Here is a 16,614-nt window from a genome sequence, read left to right as displayed (position 1 = left end):
CCCACAGACCAACCTAGTCCAGACAGCTGAAGCCAGGGCTGGAGTCATGTGCTACACAACATGGCCTGCTGGTAAAGAATGGCTTGGGTGGGGTAGGCATCTTGAAGAGCCTGGGCAATACAGTGAGGAGTGTCTGGGCATGGTAGAGCTAAGGCAGGCCTTCCTGAGGTTGGTGAACAGATGGAGGCAGGTGCCGAGGAGCCTAGGTAGGCGGTGGTGGGAAGATAGCAACAGAATAAGAGAAAAAGAGTTGAACACTCAGGCTGAAGCAGGGGTTTTCTTTAGAAACACAGGGTGCCAGAAAGTTTTAGAGGAGAGAAATGAGGCATTTTCATTCATAAGCAAATACCTGTTAAAAGACTGATATCACCAAGTCCGGCTCCTCTTGGCTGTAAGCACAAGAGTCGTAAGATCTGTCTCACCCAAGGTGATCTGATCAGACTATTTATAAAAGGTAGCCCTCCCCAACTTTTCGCACAATTGGCCTTGGCCTTGCCTTCCTTGGAGGGGCTTCCCAGGCGGCATTAGTGGTAAAGAACCCCCCTCCCGATTCAGGAGACATAAGAGACGTGGGTTCAATCCCTGGGTCGGGAATATCCCCTGGAAGAGGGTGTGGCAACCCACTCCAGTATCCTTGCCTGGAAAATCCCATGGACAGAGGAGACGGGCAGGCTATGGTCCACAGGGTCACAGAGAGTTGGACACAATTGCAATTTCGCAAGCAGCATGCATGCACTCCCTTCCCTGATAGCTATGAGAAGTCCTTGGAAGTCGGTTCAGCCTCCTTATTTGGTCCTCCCTGACACCCAGCATTAGTGAGAGCAGGGTTGGGGTTTGTGGTGGCCCCATCTGCCCACCCCTTAGCATACCCTCATCAAACTAGGCCCTCCAGGAGCAAGAGGCCACCACTGGATCAATTTCATCTCTGGGCTATCGTGACTTGGGGAATAGAGGAGGGGAAGACCAATCAGTGGGTCCAGTGACATCAGGAGACTGTTTTTCCTGGCTCCAGAGGATAGAGGTTGAAGAATAAAGTAGAAAAATGGAAAGAACACTTCCCTATGAGAGCTGGGTGCAATTGCCAGCTCTGCCACCAACTTCCTGTGAGATTTTGAACAAATTATAGTTGACCCTTGAACAACTCAGACTTTAGGGGTGCCATTGCCCTTTGGCAGTTGAAAATCCAAATACACATTATAGTTGGCCCTCTGCATCCCTGGATTCAACCAACCATGAACTGTATAGTACTGCTGTGGTGTTTACTATTAAAAGAAATTCATGTATAAGTGGACCCATGCAGCTCAAACCCATATTGTTCAAGTGTTGACTATATATTCCAGACCTACTTTTTCTCTTGTATTCCACATCCCAATTAATGGGGGACACCCAGGAGTATTTCTAAACTCCAACCCCCTTCCCCTAACTATGCAATCATTTGCCAAACTCAGTCATTTTTTACCTGCTGAAAATTTCTAAAAGTCCTCCCTTTCTCCCCCTTCTCATGGCTGATATCCTAGCTTGAGTCTTAACATCTCATTCAGAGATCACCTGGATACCGTCTGTGTTTGTGCACAGATTCTGGCACTAACCTCGCAGGAAAACTTCTCTCCTCACCATCAATACTCCTTTCATCCCCTCAACCAGGATGATCTGCCAAAAACACTAATCTGACCAAATAACTACCCTGCCTACATCCCATCACTGGATTTCCATCATTCAGATGATACAGCCCAGATGCCTGAATATGACTTTCAAGGCCTTGCATCACCTTGGCTCTGATGGTTCAGCTAGCTACATTCCTCCTTTTTTTCCTGCCTCATAGTTTGTGGTCCAGCTATGCAAAACTAGGAACTGTTCCCTGAATACACGCAGCATTTGTCGCAGTCCTACTCACATTTCTTCTTTCTTTCTAACAGAACTCTGATTTCATTGGGGCAACAAAATGCTTAGCTACAAAATATCTTTCAGTTTTCCTTACAAAATAGAGGTGGCCACATCACAAGGTTCTGGTCAATGAGATATAACAAGTCCTTGGTGAGGCTTCCAGGAAAGCTCTTTAAAAGATGACACAGGGGCTTCCCTGGTGGCTCAGTGGTAAAGAACCTGCCTGCCAATGGAGGAGACACAGGTTCGATCCCTAGTCTGGGAAGATCCCACATACCACAGAGCAGTTAAGCCTGTGTGCCACAGCGACTGAACCTGTGCTCTGGAGCCCATGAACTGCAGCTACTGAAGTCCATGTGCCCTAGTCTGTGCTCTGCAACAAAAGCCACTGCAATGAGAAGTCTGTGCACTGCAACTGGAGAGTAGCTGCTGTTCACCACAACTAGAGGGAAAAGCCCACCAGCAACGAAGACCCAGCACAGCCAAAAACAAATTAACAAATAAAGTCTGTAACCTAAAAAAAGAAAGAAAAAAATGTCTAAAAAGGAACAGACAACACAATATTTACCCTTTTCCATTGCCCTCTTCCCCTTCTTCCTTCCTCCCACATGGAATGCTGATGTGATGTCTGGAGCTGCATGTGTCTTGCTGCAACCAAGAAGGCACTAGTGAAAACCAAGGGATGGCAGATTAGAAGCACATGAGGTGACTAGGTCCTTGGTGGTACCTCTGAATTGCTATAGCAACCCTGGATTATCTCCCCAAGATCTCTTATTACTTGAGAAAAAAATATACTCCTTACTGCAGAGCTTCCCAGCCACTGAACATATTCTCACTGATGTACTCGTTTTATCTCCTCGGCCCTCTGAGCCACCAGGTGGGACCCTGGGCTCTTACAACCCCTGAGCATGCATCTCTGGCCCCACACGTCTGTCCCTCTACTCTTCTGGGGACAAATGAATATTTTTGTACTACATCACCATGTGACAAAGACTAGACAACTTTGTCTCACTGGTTTAACTTTGCTTCCTACTTTGTTGGGCTTGGCTGTTGCCCATGCGCCTCAGTTTGACCACATTGATGAAGCCTACCTTGAACTTCAAGTTCACACCAGATGTTCAGAGCCCCTAACATCTCCACTGCCATGCATTCCATCCCCACTCACCTCACTGTCACAGCTGTATTTCTGCTTGCATCAGTCTGCCATGTGGCCAAGGCTTTTCCTGGGCTATCCATCCAGTGGCACTGACCTGTCTTTGACCTCTCATGCCCCTTGGGGCCTTGATCCCTGCCACCCGCTAACTGGAAATCTCAGCATCTTTGCTCACCGCCAGATCCCCAGGGCTGTCTCTCTCTCTCTCTAACATGCTTGCTCTCTCACTCTCGTTCATCACTGGGGATGCACCGTTCCCCTCTCTTATCCCACTTTGCTTGGAAAGGAACGATCCTACCACAGAGTTACTCTAGTGTCTTACCGAAACGGTTTTTAGGATTTACCAAGAGGCCAGGTGAAAGTTCGCTAAGAGGAGCTCTACACTATGCCCACAACTAGTGCCCCTTACCTTCACACCAGTTTACCAGCCTGATCCTCTGTGCTTGCCTCCCTCCACTCCGGCAGTGATGTTTTCTCTCGGTAATTCCTTGTCCTCATTGTAATCTGGCTTCCAATGCTCTCTTTCCCCACAACCTCAATGTCCATCATATATGGACATTGTATATGTCTGAACCTTAAATATGAACAATCCAAATTCTTACCTGTTGAGTCTATGCCAACCTGGGGACGTAGCTAGACATCCAAAGGGCTTAGACAGTGTGCAGAATCCTGAGGCTCCTGTGACAGAATGAATATCTAAATTATCTAGGCCTCAGTTTCCCCATTTGTAAATGCAGGAGCAGGACTACCTAATCTCAGCCTCATCAGTCTGACACCAGGAGGAACCCCAGGGGCAGGCTTGAGGACCCAGAATACATTAGAACCAGTCTAGGCTCTGGGGGAGGGGGAGAGTGAGGGGGAGAGGAAGTTTTCAATCAGGTGCTGAGCTTTCACTGCCAAAAAATTTCCCACAAACAAACCCACCCCAGCAAAGGAAGCTACTGTCGGCTGGCACAGAAAGAAGAAGGCGGGCATGAGGCCTCATTAATCCGGCAAACGTGGGATCAGTCGCAGATACCCCCAGCCCACCCACTTCTCACCATCTGCTGCTGCCACAGAGCTGGAGGCGTGCGGCTCTGGTGGGAGTCCAGCCTGAAGCCTGCAGAAGGACCTGTGCCCTAGACTATTGGGCAACCTCGGCCACAGGGATCCACACATTCCAGGCTGGTGCCCCAACTGTGTCTTGCAACCCCCATCCCCACTTGACATGCAATATCACAACCCTCCACAGAGCTCTGCCTCACTTGGAAGTACCCATAGGAGAAGCCTCAGCACCCTGAACAAATATTAAGCAAATAAATGATCAAATTGCATTGACTGAGAACCAACCATGTGTCAGGCACACACCTATCTCTCATAAATACTCCCCCAAATCACACTAAGGCTCTCCAAAACCAGTCCTAATTCTGGATGATTTTGATATGCACACAGATGATCCTTCCAATATCCTTGCTTCTGAATTCTCAACCTCTGCTTCTCCCTCCTCCTCATTACTCCCTCCCTGCTCATATGTCAATCCTTAAGACCTGAATGCCAGTTTCAAACATCCTCTTATCAATGCCTACTTCCTATCCCACTCTCTTTACTACCCTGACTCAAAATAACCCTTCAATCCACTGAGACCTTCAACTCACTTTTTACTGTCCCTTCCCTCCCCAGCCCACATGTCCTCACTTCCATTTCTATTCCGTTTAAATTCCATGGTTGAATATATAATCCCACGCTTACAAGCATCCTTTTTTGGCCTTCCCTAATTTCACTGTACTCTAGTTCATTCACTCTCCCTCTCTCCAAGATGACACCATCCTGCCTTCTCCTCTTTCTTTCAAACCTCCAGTACCTCCTGCCTCATCTCCATTTTCAAGGGAAGACTCTGCTTCCTCTTCTTACTTTCCTGCTTGCCGTCTCTAAATTTCTTCCTCATCTCTTTGACCTCTAAATACTGGAGTCTGAGTTCTTGGCCCTTTTTTCTAACTACATTCACTCATCAGAATCACTCATCCAGGGTCATTGCTTTTAATATAATTTATCTGCAGATGACTCCCAACCCAGATTTCTCCCTTTGACTCTGAAGACATACATAGAATTGCCAAATTGATGTCTCCTCCTGACTGTCTAAAGTGCACCTCAAACTTAACATAACCAAAAGCCATGCCATTTTACCTTCTCATCCACTCAATCTACTCTCTTCCCCATTTTAGCAAAAGGCAGCACCATCCTTCCAGTCTTTTAAGGCAAAACCTTTGGGGTTACCATTAACTCCATTTATTTTCCTTCTCTCCTCTAGACATTTTCCCCATTGTGCAGAGATTTGGACCTTTGTTCGCTATTGTAACCTCAGCTTCTGAAATAATGGCCATTAGTAGGTGCTCAATAAATGTTTAATAATAAATAAATGTTAAATAAGTGAATAATTAAGTTAATTTAATTAAATGACTTGAGTATCAAGTCAACCTATCTGTTTATTCAATAAATAAAATAATTACAGATTGTGATAAGGTCAACAAAAGAATCCAAAATGCAGTATTTGGGTGCAATTTCAAAAATGACAGAATGATCTCTGTTCATTTCCAAGGCAAAACATTCAGTATCACAGTCATCCAAGTCTATGCCCCAGTCACTAATGCTGTAGAAGCTGAATGGTTCTATAACGAGTTACAAGAACTTCTAGAACTAACATCAAAAAAAAAAAAAAGATGTCCCTTTCATCATAGGGGACTGGAATGCAAAAGCAGGAAGTCAAGAGATAATTGGATTAACAGGCAACTTTGGCCTTGGAGTACAGAATGAAGCAAGGCAAAGGCTAACAGAGTTTTGCCAAGAGAATGCACTGGTCACAGCAAACACCTTCTTCCAACAATACAAGAGATGACTCTACACATGGACATCACCAGACGGTCAATACTGAAATCACATTAATTATATTCTTTGCAGCCAAAGATGGAGAAGCTCTATACGCTCAGCAAAAAAACAAGACCAGGAGCTGACTGTGGCTTGGATTATGAACTCCTTATTGCAAAATTCAGACTTAAATTGAAAAAAATAGGGAAAACCTGGTAATTCAGGTATTACCTAAGTCAAATGCCTTATGAATATACAGTGGAAGTGACAAATATATTCAAGGGATTAGATCTGATAGACAGAGTGCCTGAAGAACTTTGGATGGAGGTTCATGACATTGTGCAGGAGGCAGTGATCAAGACCACCTCCAAGAAAAAGAAATGCAAAAAAGGCAAAATGGTTGTCTGAGGAGGCCTTACAAATAGCTGAGAAAAGAAGAGAAGCAAAAAGCAAAGGAGAAAAGGAAAGATATACACATCTGAAAGCAGAGTTCCAAAGAATAGCAAGGAGAGATAAGAAATAGAGGAAAACAATAGAATGAGAAAGACTAGAGATCTCTTCAAGAAAATTAGAGATACCAAGGGGATGTTTCATGCAAAGATGGGCTCAATAAAGGACAAAAATGGTATGGACCTAACAGAAGCAGAAGATATTAAGAAGAGGTGGCAAGAATACACAGAAGAACTGTACAAAAAAGATCTTAATGACCCAGATAATCATGATGGTATGATTACTCACTTAGAGCCAGACATCCTGGAATGTGAAGTCAAGTGGGCGTTAGGAAACATCACTACGAACAAAGCTATTGGAGGTGATAGAATTCCAGTTTAACTATTTTAAATCCTAAAAGATGCTGCGAAAGTGCTGCACTCACTATGCCAGCAAATTTGGAAAACTCAGCAGTGGCCACAGGACTGGAAAAGATCAGTTTTCACTCTAGTCCCTAAGAGAGGCAGTTCCAAAGAATGTTCAAACTATCACACAATTGTACTCATCTAGCAAAGAAATGTTCAAAATTCTCCAAGCAAGTCTTCAACTGAGAATTTCCAGATGTTCAAGCTGGATTTAGAAAAGGCAAAGGAACAAGAGATCAAATTGCCAACATCCACTGGATCATCGAAAAGCAAGAGAGTTCCAGAAAAACATCTATGTTTGCTTTATTGACTACACCAAAGCCTTTGACTGTGTGGATCACAACAAACTGTGGAAAATTCTTCAAGAGATGGGAATACCAAACCACCTTACATGCATCCTGAGAAATCTGTATGCAGGTCAAAAGGCAACAGTTAGAGCCAGACATGGAACAACAGACTAGTTCCAAACTGGGAAAGGAGTATGTCACAGTTATATATTATCACCCTGCTTATTTAACTCATATACAGAGTACATCATGTGAAATGCCAGGCTGGATGAAGCATAAGCTAGAATCAAGATTGCTGGGAGAAACATCAATAACCTCAGATATGCAGATGACACCACCCTTATGGCAGAAGGCAAAGAGGAACTAAAGAGCCTCTTGATGAAAATGAAAAAGGAGAGTGAAAAAACTGGCTTAAAACTTAACATTCAAAAAACGAAGATCATGGCTACTGGTCCCATCACTTTATGGCAAATAGATGGGGAAGCAATGGAAACAGTGACAGACTTTATTTTCTTGGGCTCCAAAATCACTGCAGACACTGACTGCAGCCACAAAATTAAAACACACTTGCTCCTTGGAAGAAAAACTATGAGCAACCTAGATAGCATATTAAAAAGCAGAGACATTACTTTGCTGACAAATGTCCATCTAGTCACAGCTATGGTTTTTCCAGTGGTCATGTATGGATGTGAGAGTTGGACCATGAAAAAAATCTGAGCGCCAAAGAATTGATGCTTTTGAGCTGTGGTATTGGAGAAGACTCTTGAGAGTCCCTCGGACATAAAGGAGATCCAACCAGTCCATCCTAAAGGAAATCAGTCCTGAATATTCATCGGAAGGACTGATGCTGAAGCTGAAGCTCCTATACTGGCCACCTGATGAGAAGAATGACTCATGGGGAAAGACACTGATTCTGAGAAAGATTGAAGGCAGGAGGAGAAGGGGATGACAGAGGATGAGATGGTTGGATGGCATCTCTTTCTCAATGGACATGAGTTTGAGAAAGCTCCAGGAGTTGGTGATGAACAGGGAAGCCTGCCACGCTGCAGTCCATGGGGTCACAAAGAGTCAGACATGACTGAGCAACTGAACTGAACTGAGCTGTGATAAGGTCTGGGAAGGAAAATACTACGGAAGAAAATGGCAGAGGGGTTCTAGCTAGGCAGGGTAAAAGTCTTTTCCCTGAGAAAAAGACTTTGAAACGAGCCCTGAAGGATTAGAAGGAGTCATTGTGAAACAAACAGGCAAAGAATATCTATACAAAGTCCTAGAGTTTAAGTGAGAACTTAATAGGTTCTAGGAAGCAGTAAATGGCCAGAGGGGCAGAAGAACAGGAAGTGAAGGGACAGAGATTTCAGAAGACATTGGAGAGCTGGCTAAATCATACAGGCTTTTGCAGACCCCAGTAAGGACCGTGGATTTTATTCTAAGGTCACTGAATTCATCTGTCTTGTCAACTTTCTAAAGAGTGTGGAGTAATGTTAAGACCTGAGGATTTGGATCCCTGTTCAGAGGTTAAAGCGTTTGTCTCCAATGCAGGAGACCCAGGTTCAATCCCTAGATCTGGAAGATCCCCTGGAGAAGGAAGTGGTAACCCACTCCAGTATTCTTGCCTGGAGAATCCCACAGACGGAGAAGCCTGGTAGGCTATAGTCCACGGGGTCGCAATGAGTCAGACAGACACGACTGAGCAACTTCACTTTTCTTTCTGCCAGACTTACACTGTGTGACCTCTACCAAATATCACTCCTTTGGGATAACCATTTCTGACCTGCTTCCTTTCGATCACTGTCTTCAGATTCAAGTGAGGTGAGCCAGGGATCATCAGAGGTGTCATTGCCAGGGCCTGTAGGGCATTTTAACCACATTGTTAAACACACAGATCAAGTGAAAGGGAAAGCTAGAAATGGATTGCATTTAAAGAGGTTAAATATAGTTTATACCAGCAAGGGCTGTTTTACTATGGTGGCAGTTAAAAGGCATTTTCTAGCAATGCCTGGGGGTTTCCAGCCAAGATTCCAGCTAAGTGCTTGGCATTTTTGAGAAGGGAGGTTGAAAAGTGACCTACTAACAGGAAAGTACCTGGAGCCTGGAGCTCTGTCCTGTTAAGACCACAAAGTTGGGGCTGGCTTTGTCAATCCTTGCTTCTGATTTGGCCATTAACCCTCACCCAAACTTTTACCTCTGCAAAATCTTGCTAGATCTCATCTCTGTGCTTAGGGAGAGTTAAATATAAACCTAACAAAACTGCCTTGAGGTCAGGACAGCCCCAAGAAGAATTACAAAAGGAGTATTACCTCTGAATCAGGCTTGCCAGACCCATGTGTGCTGGTGACCTAAGAGAGTCAGGCTGGGGTTCTAGGTCAGCACCAGTTGGGCAGGATAGTAGCTGCAGGTAGCTACATCTCCTCCGTCTTCAGACAGTTGCCCATGGCTGCTCAAGGGAAATTGAGGCAGTTCAGGGAAAAGGACCAGAGTTATACACACTAACATAGCCAGGTCAAGCCCAGGCATGGGGTCTAGGAGGTCACAGCAGACTTAATAATGATGATGCCTTTTCTTGAGTACAGACCAGGAGCCAGGAGCTTGAATACACTCTCTGTCATCTTCCTGGCATTTTCCCCACATTACAGGTGAGGATTCAGATGCAAAGGAGTCTTGTGACTCTCCCAGCATCTACAGGTTGTCCATGGGGAAGATGGAATTCTAGCCCAGTCTTTCTGACTCCAAAGCTTATGTATTCTCTCTACTAAATTTCATTATCTCTCCCAAGATATCTGCTTCCTCCCTTCTCTCACATAGCCTGAGGGAGGGCACATCTAAGGCACTTTTGCAACAAAAGTCTTTGCCCCTCAAAGGTGGAAATTTAAGAATATCATCATTGTTTTCAGTATCAGCATCATTATCTAACCAAGATCCCTTCCTATGCAGCTGTGCCTTTACCCTCCGGAGTCCCAAGGTTATTCTTCTCTCATTGGCATGAAATCCTTGAACTTGGTGTAAGAGTTAAGATAGTAATTCTTAAAATGTAGTTCCCATACAGGCAGCACCACCTAGCAATTAAAAAAAAAAAAAAATACAAGTTTTCAGGCCCTACCTCAGGATCTACTCAATTGGAAATTTGGAGCGGGGTCCAGAAATCTGTTTTAACAAGCATAGCTAGTGATTTCGGTACATGCTAGAGTCTGAGGGGCACTGAGGAAAGGCGTCCGCCAGCTGCGATAATGGCTTCCCAGGTGGCACAGTTGGTAAAGAGTCCTCCTGCCAATAAAGGAGACACAAGAGATGCGGGTTCGATCTCTCGGTCAGGAAGATCCCCTGGAGGTGGAAATGGCAGCCTACTCCAGTATTCTTGCCTGGAAAACTCCACGGACAGAGGAGCCTGGTGGGCTACAATCCAAGGGGTCACAAAGAGTCAGACATGACTGGGCATGCTCAAAGGCAAAGCTACTGCAACAGGAAACCTCCCCCACCCAGAGAAGTTTATTTCTCATCCACACAAAATCATAATGGGCGTTCCTGATAGGTAGGAAGCTTTCCTCCAAGTGTAAATTTATAGACCCACAACTATAAAGCCATCCTGTGTCTTCACCATCCCCTAAGGCCCATGACTCCTCTGCATGTAGTCAGCAGACAGGGGAATAGAGGGGATTACATGTGGGAGGTTTCTATGGAGCCAGCGGCAGAATTACTTCTGCAAACCCCAGGGAAGAAATGTATTTCCATGTGCAAGTGGTACTTGCCTATCACTGGAAGCAACAGCTGGAACCTGCAGCTAAACCTGCCCACTATGAGGTATGTGGGAGATGTGCGGTGAGAGAAGCAGGACTGTCACTGGGGCCTCTCCCAGAGACCAAAGGGGATGGAAGCCGTGGGTTAGAAGCAGAGACTCAGAAACATGAGCTGGAACTAGTAGGAGGGCGCAGGAGATCTGCCGTGGTAGAACCTGGCCATATGGAGGGACCCCTGGAACTCGGTGATTTGCCCACCCCCATAGCAGACCAGCACTTCTATCCCTTGCAATTTCCCCATTCCCAATCCTAGCCAGTTTCCATCTGTTCCTTCCTGTTTTCTAAGAATCCCTGACAGGCCACGTAGCTGCCTTTCTTCCAGCCCCGTCCTACTTATAAGTGCTAGCTCTCCTCTAAGGTGAGACACAGGCGCGATGGAAAGAGCTTGAGTTTGGGGTCAGACCTACGTTCAAATCTTGACTGCATCTCAAGATTTGCAATGGTTGGTTCCCTTGTCTCATAAAATTGAGATAAAAGTATTAACCTTAATGAGCTGCTGTGAAAGCTAAATGAGAAAACGTATTTCAATCGCACATAGTAGATAAGGAAGCTATTTTTGTTGTGCTGATCTTATGACCATGTGTTAAATCTTTTCTCCTAAACTAAAAGATCCTTGATGGCAAGGACAAGGCTTCTTGAGAATACTTAATCCCCAGCACCAGCTTCTAGGGCAGTGCCTGGAACCTAGTAGATGGTTAAGAAATATTTGTCAATATAAAGTGTTCTGTTAATATAAAAAAAAGATCCTGATATGTGACAGGTGGCAAAGACACGCAAATCCAAAGTTTGGCCCATCCTCTGGAACTGGCATCCAGTTGTCATCATTCTTATACACGGCAAGAATTGGACTCATTATTAAAATCCCTCCAAGTAACTTCCCTACCAGCTGTCCTTCAGGCTGCAATAAGAGACAAAGATCTGACATCTTCATCACACAATTACTAAAACATCCTTCTTGAGTTGCTGTTTTAAAATGTTTGCCTAATTTAGATGGAATTTGGGTTTAATTACAGGAAGAATGTGGGCTTAAATTTGGGGAAGGGAGGAATAGATAACTGAGGCCCTTTCACTCACTGAAAGACTTCCTTGCTAGAGAATGCCCAAGTAACAATGGCCTAGTCAAATAAAGCAAGTGACACAAAAGGAACCTGGAAACATCTTTTTTTTTTCCAAAGAGCCCTGGAGCAGGAGTCTGAGAAGGTCTCACTCCAGCTAGAAATCCTTCAATGTCTTTCTAGGGCTTTAGGACACAGGTCAAGAAGCTTGACCTGGTATTTAAGATCCTTCCTTCCTTCCTTATATTTAAGATCCTTCCAGGTTCTGGCCACGCCTCCAGTCTCTGCAATCTTGTCCCCTCCTCTCATCTCTGATCCCCGCTACTACATACCCCATTGACTGTGTGGACCTTAGGGCTCTTCCAGCTTCTCTCCTGACCAGGGCCCAGTTTTATTTCTTCTCCTGTGCAATGGAGCTGGTCTAGTCCATCAGCCAGCGAATAATTATTGGGGATTTGCTATGTACCCAACATGATTTTAGATGATGGGGATAAAGCAATTAGCAAACAGATAAAAATCCCTTGGACTTAAAAAAGAAAATAGACAATAAAAATGACCAGATAAATGTCAACAATGCTGTCTTTTAAATAGTGATAATTGCTGGCCATATTAGTTCATTTTCCCTTTTTGCTGGCATTGGTGAGTAAAGGTAGCAAAAAAAAAACTTGTGCTTGATTCAGCGTATAATTGTTCTAATTAATTTATTTATTTTGGCACTAATAAATGCCACATTTATTACCATGTGGCATATGGGATCGAACTTGTGCCCCTGCAGTGGAAGCTCAATCTTAACTACTGGACTGTCAGGGATGGCCCTCAACGTACTGTTTTAAACATCCTTCTTTGCTGTTCTAAAGACTCAGAGACACGCTCTGTACCTTCTCCCACCATCGCACTGAGACCCATTAACTGATATTTACAGCACTTTATATTGTCCTTCTGACTAGATCAGTAGCTGCTTAAGGACAAGGATAGAGTTTCATTTTCATGAAGGCACCAGAGATTATCTACTGAATAAATGGGAGAAGGATTGTGTCAACCCTGGCCTGTCTGTCCACTGAACTCTAGTCATAAACCCTTTTCAATATTTTTCAATCCTTTCATTCTTTTCTGCCTTACAAAGTTTCTGCAACTCTTGCAGTGGGCCTGTCCTGGTTTCTAAAGGGGTCTACTGGGGTTAAAATATCTTGGAGCTGAGATCCCTGCGGACATTCTGGAAATAAGCACGGCTATTTTCCAACCCAACTCAATGAAAATAAATATTGCAAAAGTCATCACCTAGTGAGCGTCTTCAATTGCCAGGCACCATGCTAGGCCCTCGACTAGAATGTCTTTCTAATAAGTAAAAAAATTCTCCTTGGTAATCCTCACAGCGCCAATAACTGTGAGAAATACATGGAAATTACTAGCTGCTATCAATATTACTGCGTCTGAAACTACCGTTTTCCCCTGCATTAGAACAATCTGAACATTGTTAGGCAAAGACATCTAAGCAATTTTAAAATTATTTGAGTCATGACAGAGAGACTCACAACTGAAATATTTACCTTTCAATTTCAGGTGAGGATGTTCCCAGAGATGGAAGATGTGACAAGTTCCCGCATCACATGAGCATCAGAGAAAAGTTCCCCTGACAAGTCCCGTGCAGAGATGGGAACCGCTGATTAAGGAGAGGATTAATTTTATCTTCCAAGAATTTCTGCCAGGAAAATACTCTCAGGTTCGTAGAATGGTGAGGCTAGAAAGGTCTTTTGAGGTCTCCTGCTCAGCCCCTTTGCCTTAGGGATGGGGAAACAAAGGCCCAGCGATCAGAATCGCATCCTAATTGTTCAGATTGCCTTTTTATATGCCCCACGCTAAAATTCACTGCAGGAACAAATGAAACAAATAAAGGGGATGTTTGGATCTCGAGTTGAGTATGGATATCCCTTTACTCAACAAATATTGATTCTTTGCTAGGCACTGTTCTAGGCACTGGAGATACAGCAGTAAACAAAGCAAACAAAAATCTGCGCCCTCATGGAGCTTACACTCTGAAGAGAAGAGGTGGGCACTAAAGGTATATCTGCATACAGGACTTCCCTGGTGGTCCACTGGTTAGGAATCTGCCTACCAATGCAGGGGACATGGAATGTGATCCCTGGTCCAAGAATCTCACGTGCCACGGGCAACTAAGCCCATGTGCCACAACTACTGGGCCCACGTGCTGCAACTGGAGTAGCCCATGCCCATCAGCAAAGACCCTTGAAGCCAAAAATATAAATAAATCAATTGCTGGGTTTTTGCTGTTTCAGTCACTAAGTTGTGTCTGACTCTTGTGATTCCATGGACTATAGCCTGCCAGGCTCCTCTGACCATGGGATTTCCCAGGCAAGAACAGTGGAAATGGGTTGAAGTAAATAAATAAATATAATACAAACATAAGTAGCAAAGACTGTTAAATGACCGTTAAAAATAGAAGTATAAAACAGGAAGGCAACAAGGAGGGCCAGTGGAGGAAGGGATGGAAACTTAGGTAGAACAGTCAAAGCCCTCACTTAGAAAGTGATAGAAGGAAGGGAGCCATGTGGACACCCAGTGGACAAAATTCAGACAGAAGGAACAACAGATGTAAGGGCCTGGTGAGTCCAAGGAATGCTGCGGAGGTCCATGTGGCTGGAGCATAGGGAGTGAATTGCAAGATTTTGGACATGAGTTCAGAGAGCTAATGAGGAGCTGGAGAGGAGTGTACCATATCCTGAGGGTTCTGTGCCATCAGTGGCTGGTTTCCTCTTGTATCCATCCTTGCTTGTACTTCTCCCTTGCCCTATGACTTCTGACTACGTCTGGTCAATGGAAGGCATTGGTAGGAGATGAGAGAGAGGGAGAGGGGAAAAAAGCCTAGTATATCTCCCATTCTCTCTGTTTCAAGTGGTATGTCTAGCAGGGGCCACAGCTTCTGATGGGTCCAGCTCCCACCAGACAAGCCTACCTAGTTCTGGCTCCAGAGGGACAGGTCTAGCCCTTGGGTTCCCTTTATTCCAGCATCCCAAGAGGAAGTGGTCACTCCCTGCAGTCTCAGGGTTGCTTCATCTTCCCTTGGTTGCTCTTCCAGATTTTCTAATGTATTTGTAACAAACTCCCTGTATTAAACAGTCTCTTCTAAATTCCCTAAAGTGGGTTGTTTTCCCAGTTGGACCCTGCCTTTTTGTAGGCTGCACAGGCCCCTGTAAAACTTGAGCTTTTGCTCTAAGTGACATGAGCAGTCACTGGAGAACTCGAGAAGAGGTTCATGAAGGGCTTAGAAAGTCCAGATAAAGCATTTGTTTCCATCAGCCTTTCTTGAATTGAAGACACCTGTCCAAAGTCACACAAAATCTGTGATGGAACAGATCCCTGGTGCCTGCTCCTCTGCTCTCCACTCAGCGTTTAATAAATGGCATTGAGGATCCAGAGATTTCAAAGACAAGGAAAGGTTTTGCATCTTCTCAAGCAGTTTTGCCCAGGACTCCAACTTGAAGCCCTTTGGTGGTCAGGAAGGGAAATGACACTGTGCAGAGGAAGGCTTTCCTGGTTGATTTCCCAGGAGTGCCAGCAGAGTAGAGAAGAAAACTCAACACTTAGGGAGCCTTTGCAATATCCTAGGCACCTTGCCAGGTAATTTTGCATCCAGTGGCTCATTTAATCCTACAAGGACACTACTCAGTGGGTATTTTTATCTTTATTTTGCAAACACAGCTTCTGAGTTTCAGAGAGGTTAGGTAATTGGTCCAAGATCACACACCCATTCCATTGACAAGTAGATCAAGGATTAATTAAGACCCTCAAGGTGGCCATCCAGGCAATGGAATAGGGAAGTCTTTGGAGAAAGGATTGGACAAGAGGCCAAATCTTTGGACTAAAAGTCATTTGGCCTCTCTGAGTCTCAATTTTCTTATCTATGAAGTAGGAATAATATCAAAGATAATACATTTCAAAGGATGGTTTTGAAGGTTAAGATAGGCTACTTCATGATAAAGACTTTGTACATTTTAAAGCTCTATGCCAAAAGCTCTTAACTTGAGGTCCAGGCCTGAGCTTTGAGGTCCATGAACCCCTTGTTGTGTTGTAGTTGTTCAGACTTGAGGTTGATGCTAAAATTTGTATGTACAGGCAGAGATGTGCTGACCCTGCAAAAAAATCTGACTTTCTTTGTGCATCTTCTACAGATAAGCGTCTTGCTGTGTGGATGGCCATTCTAATACTTAAAGAAAGATATTCCCATACATGGCTCCCAGATGTAGACCAGCTGCCTACTGTGTAGACTGCATGCACATGCGTGCTCAGTCACTCAGTTGTCTCTGGCTCTTTTCGACCCACAGACTGTAGCCCACCAGGCTCCTCTGTCCTTGGGATTTTCCAGGCAAGGACACTGGAGCAGGTTGCCATTTCCTTCTGCAAGGGATCTTCCCAACCCAGGGACTGAACCTTCATCTCCTGCATTGGCAGGTGGATTCTTTACCACTGAGCCACCTGGGAAGCTCATAGACGATGTACTCTGGGCAATTCAAAGGATTTTCAAGGGTAAGTTTGATTACATACGATTTTTGCCTCACAAACTATCTTTAGAATCCGACTCCTGCATAAGATGTGACTTCTCTGTTTGTCTGCTTGTGGCAGGAGAGTCTGTGGCAGATTCTCAAAGGAAAAAATGACCCAAAGTTGGCTAGGAAGCACCCGTCTAGACAAATCTTACAGGTTTTACAATGTTAATAATGATTAGCATGCTAT

The sequence above is a fragment of the Capricornis sumatraensis genome, chromosome 2 (genome assembly GCF_032405125.1).
Source record: "Capricornis sumatraensis isolate serow.1 chromosome 2, serow.2, whole genome shotgun sequence".
NCBI lineage: Eukaryota > Metazoa > Chordata > Mammalia > Artiodactyla > Bovidae > Capricornis > Capricornis sumatraensis.
This window is presented reverse-complemented; position numbering follows the sequence as displayed.